The sequence below is a fragment of the Callithrix jacchus genome, chromosome 4, assembly GCF_049354715.1.
Source record: "Callithrix jacchus isolate 240 chromosome 4, calJac240_pri, whole genome shotgun sequence".
Classification (NCBI taxonomy): Eukaryota; Metazoa; Chordata; class Mammalia; order Primates; family Cebidae; genus Callithrix; species Callithrix jacchus.
The window spans coordinates 15,811,440-15,820,603 of record NC_133505.1 but is presented as its reverse complement, the minus strand read 5'-3'; the positions used below and the strand labels follow the sequence as shown (position 1 = coordinate 15,820,603).

Below are 9,164 nucleotides of genomic sequence, written 5' to 3'. Positions count from 1 at the left end.
CTGCAAGGTTAGAGAGAAACTTCTTTTCCTGTCCTTCATGACCCTCCGTAATAAAGCCCTGCTCTGCCTAGAAACTTGGTTCCTACTATTTCCCAACACCTTTCCTCTTCCATAACAAGGCCCTGACCTCTGTCTCAGGAATCCATCCATCCCATTCCATCTCCACTGCCCCTTTCCCCATGGAGACTGTGCTTGTCTCCAGCTGTCTAAATCCTGCCCACCCTTTAGAGACAAGGGCAATTTCCTTTTATATTGTGGAGATTTACTTGTCTAATCCAGCCGCTGGGATCTCTTTCTATACTCTTTATTTTACAACAAAGGACTCTAAGGAAACAGTGATGAAATTTTCTGTTTAAGAGGATGGAGGAGGCCGCCCCCTTCACCAAAATCCTGACTTTCCCCTCTTCACACAGTATCCTTGGTATCCTATTGGGGTGAAGCAACTGAGTCAGGAGGAAGATTTTCCAGCTCCACAGGCAAAGTCCCCTCTAGACACAGCCTTCCAGCATCTCCCAACATCTGGGTCTCCAAATCTAGTGACACATATACTAAGTAAAAGGCTTTGAGGAGGTCCATTTTGCCTCCAAAATGAAAACAATGAGAAAAATCTAAATTGTATTACATTATGATAAAATGGTCCCCAGTTTTAATTTAATGCATAGTCAGTGCTTATGGTTCTTCTTCGCCTCAGTGAAACTTTTTTTTTAAGGCTACTACTGGTTGGGTGCAGGGGTACAGTGGCTCACGCCTGTAATCTCAACACTTTGGGAGGTTGAGGTGGACGGATCATGAGGTCAGGAGTTTGAGACCAGTCTGGCCAACATAGTGAAACCCCTTCTCTGCTAAAAATACAAAAATTAGCCAGGCATGCTGGCACATGCCTGTAATCCCAGCTACTCGGGAGGCTGAGGCAGGAGAATCGCTTGAACTTGGGAGGCAGAGGTTGCACTTAGCCAACACTGTGCCATTGCACTCCAGCCTGGGCAAAAGAGAGAGACTCCATCTCAAAAAAAAAAAAAGGCTACTATTGTAGTAGATCTTTGGCACTGGTCAATGCTATGAGTCAACCCTTTGAGGAAGTTTCAGCACTTTGGTTTGTGATTTATCCAGTGCAGCCTAGTTAATATCCTGACTTCTCCCAGCTCCCAGCTCTGCTTGTCCAGTGGTTTCCATCAGTTCAGAAGCATGAGGCACCAGGGCAGGACCGCATTCTCCAGCAAATCCATTTCAATACTAACCTTAAAGCCCATCATGAATAAAGCTATGGTTGGCCTAAATCCAATCTTTGTTTCTGAAATTTGGTAAGGACCATCTTCTTCATAAGAGTTCTGATGTTTTCAAATTTCATAACTATCCAAATGGAACAAATAAAGATGTTGATTCTAAATGACCATTTCTCCTTGATATTGATGGGCTGGGAATAACAAGAATGATTCATGGAACCAGATGAAATCAAATTCCGCCTGGAAACTGGGTAAGGTAAAAATCGTATATGTAAAAAATATATAAAAGGCCAATCGCCAGCATTTTAATCATATTCTGGAACCTTGCTCTAATTAGCAAGATAATTTCTGTACAAAGCTGACTCAGAACAGACCCCTTCCAGGGATGGTCATTGATTGAAGCAACTCTGGGTACAGGGTGAAAGACAGCAGAGACCAGAGGAAGCAAAGCCAATTAGAAAACCATGGCAACAGTTAGGTGAGGTCATGAGGACCCGAAATAAAATGGTGAGAGCACAAAGAAAAGGACATCCTTAAGAAGCATTAAGTCGAAGCATGTCTAATGAACTGACCAGTGGCCGGCCAAAGCCATCTATTTAAGGAGGTGATGCACAGCAGAGGAAGTGAGAGAAAGAGAGGGATGCAATTACTCTGTGGGATCTCTTTCTATAGTCTTTACCTTATAACAAAGGATTGTAAGGATACAATGATGACATTTTCTTTGTTTGATTAAGAGGATGGAGGAGGCTGCCTCCTTCACCAAGATCCTGACTTTTGAGGCTGGGCGCAGTGGCTCATGCCTGTAATCCCAGCACTTTGGGAGGCCAAGGCAGGCAGATCACCTGAGGTTGGGAGTTCAAGACCAGCCTGACCAACATGGAGAAACCCAACCTCTACTAAAAACACAAAAAAATTAGCTGGGTGTAGTGGTGCATGCCTATAATCCCAGCTACTCGGGAGGCTGAGGCAGGAAAATTGCTTGAACCCAGGAAGTGGAGGTTGCTGTAAGCTGAGATCAGGCCATTGGACTCCAGCCTGGGCAACAAGAGCAAACTCTTGTCTTAAAAAAAAAAAAAAAAGATCCTGACTTTCCTCTCTTTGCACAATATCCTTGGTATCTTCTTAGGGTAGAGCAACTGAGTCAGGAGGAAGCCATCTGGTGGATCACGAGGCCAAGAGATCGAGACCACCTTGGTCAACATGGTGAAACCCCGTCTCTACTAAAAATACAAAAAATTAGCTGGGCATGGTGGCGCGTGCCTGTAATCCCAGCTACTCGGGAGGCTGAGGCAGGAGAATTGCCTGAACCCAGGAGGCGGAGGTGGCAGTGAGCCGAGATCGCGCCATTGCACTCCAGCCTGGGTAACAAGAGTGAAACTCTGTCTCAAAAAAAAAGAAGACATCTGTGACGTCTGCAGGAAGGTGCTTATTCTGTTTGTATGAGATGTTGGACCCTGATCCTGGCCCCATGGATTTATGTCCCAAGTTCTGCTGAAACTTGGCTGAAAGAGGAGCTGTGAGACACAGGAGCACAGCCACGCTGCTTTGTGCCCAGCGATGAAATGTAACCCAAAAGAGAAGCAAGCCATGTTCTCCCCTCTCTTGCCCAGGATCGAGGGTGGCACAGCTCAGAGATGTGGGCGAGGACAGAGGCATAGAGGGTGCCTGAGAAGCCAGATCCAGGAGGCATTGGGCATAAGTTTGAGGGTCATCCCAGGAACACAGGCAGCAGAAGGGCCCAGCAGTGGACCTGGGAGCCAGGGACAGCACAGGGGCCTGAGCTAACGCACAGGAGCAAGACCCCAGGGATTCACGGTGATAACTGGCTGAGATTCTCAGTGATGGGGGTAGGGGAGGGGCGGGCCAACGAAATGTGAATTCTGACGGTGCATTTGACCTCATCTGTACCCACAAGCTGGCAAGGCCTGGAAGCATTTGTGTTACAAATAGACACACACCGCACTTATCACATTACATTACAATCCGCAGCTTACATAACTTTCTCCCTCACTGCTCCCTGAGCCTCGCAAGCATTAAAGGCCACGTCATTCACCTTTGTGTGTCAATACACGCACAGGGCAGGGAGTAGGGGCTCAGTCAGTGGTGGCCTGTAAACGGATGAAATACCAAGAGGAATCTCATCACTCAGTCCCCCAATACTAAAACAGCGTTACTGTGAAACTCCAGCATTAGAAACAAAAATCAGTAGCATGCTTCCTGTGGAAACCAGGATTCCCAGGGTAACACCGCGGCCCAGAAGACCCTGGTCTCTTCAGGTACTGCTGGGAAGCTGCCTCTATTTCTCCACTCCTGGCAAAACAGAGATGCTTTTGAACTTAATGAAACAGACTGTTCGGCCAAAAATAGCAAGCAAAATCAGAGAGGCCAAAAAATTAAAAATAAAACATTACTTTCCTTTCTTTGTACAGGGGGCAGGGGTAAGCATGTTAATTAGCTATTCTGTCAACCACAGATGTAAGTAACGGCCACACTTACATACGTGTCCACCCCAGCTTCAGTTCCATGATCTGAGAGGTGGCGCTGTCCAGAACCACATGGGCCAGGAGGAAGTGACTAGAGATTTGATTAAAATGTAGCCTCTGACTGGGCCCAGTCAGAGGTTCATGCCTGTAATCCCAGCACTTTGGGAAGCCAAGGCAGGTGGATAACTTGAGGTCAGGAGCTCAAGACCTGCCTGGCCAACATGATGAAACCCTGTCTCTACTAAAAACACAAAAATTAGCTGGGCATGGTGACTGGTGCCTGTAATCCCAGCTACTCGGGAGGCTGAGACACGAGAAAGGCTTGAACCCAGGAGATGATGGTTGCAGTGAGCCGAGATCGTACCACTGCACTCCAGGCTAAGCAACAGAGTGAGACTGCAGCTCAAAAAAATACAATAAAAACCAAACTTGAATCCTAGAGGCAGAGGAAGGAGCTCCGATGCTACAGAAAGGTCACATGGAAGCAAGCAGAGCTACCAATTATATCTGCTGCCCAAACTCCACAAAAGCAGTTTGATGAGACAGCAAGGAGGAAATAGCCCAAAGAGGCCACTCCTCCCTGCAGAAGGTTAGCCAGCCGCCCTGAATTAAGAACTCTGGAGTCACTGACACAACGCAATATGACACCTTTCCAGCTGACAGAATGCAGAGCAATTTTAGTGTCCCCTGGTCAGGTTGCCCAGCAGGGGTCACAATCCGAATAATCCCATTAAGTTCCAGCTGCTCCACGCCAAACCCTGTAATTTATGGTCATGCTGGGGCCTTACCTTTACCAGTGCAACCAAATTTAAACCCACTCTTGGGGATGATTCTGCGACTCTGTGTGAGCGTCGGCCAGGAGGGGGTGGTGGGAAGATGGATAGAGCAGTGGCTTCGAGATGCTTGCATTTACAATCCAAGATCTGATCTGTCCTTCCCCCTACCCTTTTTCTTCTGCCAGAGCCATTTCTTTAACTGCTCTAAAAGAGGCCCGCACTTTAGAGCTCCATCCTCTTCGACTCCTCCCTCCCACTATTGATGAGAAAGAACAGAACTGACTCCCAGACCCAGGCAGGCAACTTCTCCAGCATCGCGGCCTCAGCTGGCTGCCAGGATTGGAGGGAGCACTTTATAGGCTCTGGAGAGAATTGTTTCCAAAGCCAAAAGTAAGGAATATCAATTATAATGTTTAAAATAATTTCAAAATAAGTGTCTGGTGTTCCAGCTTACTTTTCTAGCCTCCACACTTGAGGCGACAAAAATCTTGTATTTCCAAATACTAAACTATGTGGCTTTTGACTTTGAAAATGGCCTGGTGATATTTTCTCCCAGGATCTATGTGATACAGCGAATGGTGTACCTGCCCATCACAACTACTCTAAAAGATTCAAGAGTTGCTCAATATTAAGCTGAGATGAGACAAAGATAAGACATGAAAATCAATTCCAGGTCTAACTAAGACTGGCTTAATAAGACTGATATGGTAGAAAAGCATAAAAATTTTTCACCCCCTCTGCTGAGAACCTATTTTCCATCACAGATGCTGCCTTTCAGGACAATCCAGCCTAGTCTGTGAGATAATGCATGTGTGGGAAGGACTGGAATAAAAAACGGACAGGTGAAGGTGGCTGCAGAAGTTCAGAAGACAGGACGGACACAGGTGGCTCATGCCTGTCATCCCAGCATTTCAGCACTTTGGGAGGCCGAGGTGGGGAGATCACCTGAGGTCAGGAGTTCAAGACTATACTGACCAACATAGTAAAACCCCATCTCTACCAAAATACAAAAAAAATTAGCCAGGCATGGTGGTGCACGCCTGTAATCCTAGCTACTTGAGAGGCTGAGGTAGGGGAATCACTTGAACCCAGGAGGCAGAAGTTGCAGTGAGCCAAGATCGCACCACTGCACCGTAGCCTGGGCAACAAAAGTGAAACTCCACCTCAGAAAAAAAAAAAAAAAGAAGAAATTCAGAAGACCAACGTGCTTCTGGATGGAGAGAAGGTGATGGCCTAAGACAGATGGTCTAACCGCAGATCCACTTGCATATAGATAGGAAGCTGCTCTATTTGCAAGAACAACTGAGAAGCTTCATGGGAAGGGGAAATGGAGCTGTCCACTTGGACACTTATAACTGGTGCCTTTACAAAGCTCCTCTGACAGCTGTACAGAGTCACCACACTTAAAGGGCCAGCAGAACCCTGAATGAGCAATGTCTTGGTCAGCTCCCTCTGGACCACAGCCAGCTTCCTGACAAGGGGAAGATGAGCTAAAAACTGGGTCAGTCAAAGCTCTGTCACTATCCCAACGCAGGCTGTGACCTGGTGTGGCGGGAAAGGACTGTAATCCCCCACCCACTCACTCTAACCCACAGCCTGATGGAGAGGAACAGGATGAAAGTCTCACAGGTTCCCCATTTGTGAGGCCTTCTTGAGGCAGACAGAACCCAACTATAGTAGCCAGACCAGCAGTGCAGGTCTGTTGTAGAGAGCTGAGGTGGTCTCTCCATCAGTGTCACAGCCATTTTCAAACACTAAAGGACTCCCTATTGGTCCCCACCCAGAGGGAAAGCCCGGCAGGATAGAGAGATCCAGCAGCAGGGCTAGGGGAGAGTCAAGGGGCCGCTGCAGTTCCTGTGACTGGGACAGTTTGACATAGTGGGACCAGGACGGCTTGGAGAAACCCACAATCCTACCAAGGGCTGTTAGAGGACACAGCATTCAGGCTAGGCCTCAAGGAGGCAAATGTGGACATCTGGATGACAGAGAGGCACACACGCAAAGGTTTCACACAAAGGCATTCCGTGACAAAAATAAAATGCAGAAAAAGAAAAGGTGCGTTTCCAGGAATGAAAACTGGAGAGAGCACGATCCACATAAGCATCCACACTGTTTTCCACCTTGCCTCTTGCAACTTTTCCTTTTTTTTTTTTTCTGATGGGGTCTCATTTCACTGTCTCCAGGCTGGGGTGCATAATCTCTGCTCACTGCAACCTCCGACTCCCTGGTTCAAGCGACTCTCCTGCCTCAGCCTCCTGTGTAGCTGGGATTACAGGCATGCGCCACCACACCCAGCTAATTTTTGTATTTTTAGTACAGACGGGGTTTCACCTCGTTGGTCAGGATGGTCTCAATCTGACTTCGTGATCCACCAGCCTTGGCCTTCCCAAGTGCTGGGATTACAGGCATGAGCCACCACACATGGCCACAACTTTTCCATACCTTATATCAGCTCAGGAACAGAGCCATGATCTCCCTCCAGATATTTTCCACATCCCAGCTGTCTGTGGTTTATTCATCATAATTTCTTTTAAGCCATGACACGCTTAAGATATTACTATTGAATGGAGCGGCACTCACCTGATCCTGCTGACCGCTTGTTACTACATCTATCCTGTTCGTTGTTCTAATTTTACTTAGTTTTATTTTTTTGAGGTGGAGCCTCACTCTGTCACCCAGACTGGAGTGCACTGGCCTGATCTGGGCTCACTGCAACCCCTGCCTCCCAGATTCAAGTGATTCTCCTGCCTCAGCCTCCTGAATAGCTGGGATTACAGGTACCCACCACCATGCCTGGCTATTTTTATTTTTATTTTTTGTATTTTTAGTAGAGACAGGGTTTGGCCATATTTGCCAGGCTGGTCTCCAACTCCTGACGTCAAGTGATCTGCCTGCTTCAATTGTTCTAATTTTAAATTCCCTGCCACACACACTCATGTTTCATTTCTCCCTCCTCTGAATTTAGTTCCCCTGAGTTATGGAAGACTCATCTTCCTTAACTTATCTCCTGACAAGGCTGGGTGGTGAGGTAGGAGAAGAGGACCATGGGTCTCCGGCCCGAAGTAAGAGTTTTTTACTGGGATAAGGCAGGAGGTGGAGGCTGCAGGTGCGAGAAAGGAAGCCAAGGTCAATGTCACGTCTCACTATTCAGAGTGTGGTCTGGGGCCAGCAACATCGGCATTATCTGGGGTTTGTTAAAGATGCAACATCTCAGGCCCAGCTCTAGAACAACAGGCTCAGAATGTGCATTTCCACAACATCCTGCAAACAGATCTCCAGGCATCTCATCGGTATTCACTAGTATCTATGATATTATCTATATCATCTAACAGATAACCGACAAGCACTGCACATTGGGGTGTCTCTCTACCTATGTCGTCTCTTTTAATCCTCAGAACAACCAACACAGACAGTTTGACCTTCCTTTTTACAGTAAAGCAACTGTGGCTCAGAGAGGTTAACTTATTTGCCCGAGACCACACAGCTACCTTGCAGCAAAGCATAGAGTGTAGCCAAATCTGGCTGATTGTAAAGTCACTGTCTTCCACCACATATCTGAAGTCCAATGCTGAGTGGAGAAAAGAAAATTCTAGCAATAGGCCCTTACCACCCAGCAAGGCAGTGACGACAGTCAGTGCCCTCAGTGAACAAATGCATGCAGACAGGCAGTTATTTGAATATTTGGCAGCAGGTTACAAGCCCAGTGTGTTGGGAACCAGGAGTGAGGATCCATTTCTGAAGGCCACAGGAAGACTGCCATGAACCAGGCAGTACCCTGTCCTGGGGCATCTGTAAAACTGAGCAGGGATCCCAGGGACAGACAGACCTGGGCAGCCCCACCCTGGGAAAAAGGCACAAACCCAGCAGCCAGTTCTGAACCCAATGCAGCAGACAAGTCTGGGGCTGCACGCCAGATGCCAAAGCATCAAATGGGAGTTTTTTTGTTTGTTTGTTTTTTAGACGGAGACGGGGTCTTACTATGTTGCCCAGGCTGGTCTTGAATTCCTGGGCTCAGGAGATCATCCCACCTCAACCTCCCAATGTACTGGGTTTACAGGTGTGAGCCGCCACACCTGATCTAAGTTAAAGTTTCTTAAATCCTTCCCACCTAAAATCAAACCTGGGCCTGTGAGAAAATGCTCCTGAGGACAGGATACTGACTGGTCACCGCCTTGCTAGGTAGGGAGGGGTTTGCAATGTCAAGAGCAGCTTTTGCTATGTGGCGAGGAACTGTCCCAGTGCCTGCTGTCATGGGCTAGGAAGGCCAGGGAAGAGTTGCGGTGCCCTGCTAGGAGTGAACCCAGGGTGCTGTGGGTGGCCCCACCCAATATCTTCTCCATGGAACCCAAGAACCTTGTCAACTTACTGCAAATGCACAGTCTTAGTTTCAAATTGAGACCCTCCATCCATACTGGCTTGTTTCAAGGAAAGGTTGTTGCCACGCTATTTCTTCAGAGGGATGGTAGAAAGCAGCATGACAGACACTTGGCAAAGCTTTTCAGAACTGCTTTTCTATTTTCCTGTTTTGTAGGCTCTGGGGTTCCACTGAGACTTCTCCCATCAAGCAAGGATCCCATTTCTTAACATTTTGCAAGTCTTTTTTTACAAATGCCAAGAAACATGCCTAGGGCAGAGCCACTGACTTCCCAGTTCTGTTTACTAAAGCACAGATTGTGACAGCC

The 9,164-nt window shown here is 47.5% G+C and overlaps 1 protein-coding gene across 25 annotated transcripts in view; it reads right to left on the bottom strand.

Annotated features, from left to right (window-relative positions):
- The window catches only part of LOC128931702 (uncharacterized), a 664,375-nt gene that overhangs the window by 475,584 nt on the left and 179,627 nt on the right, over positions 1-9,164 (bottom strand). The window lies entirely within an intron of this gene.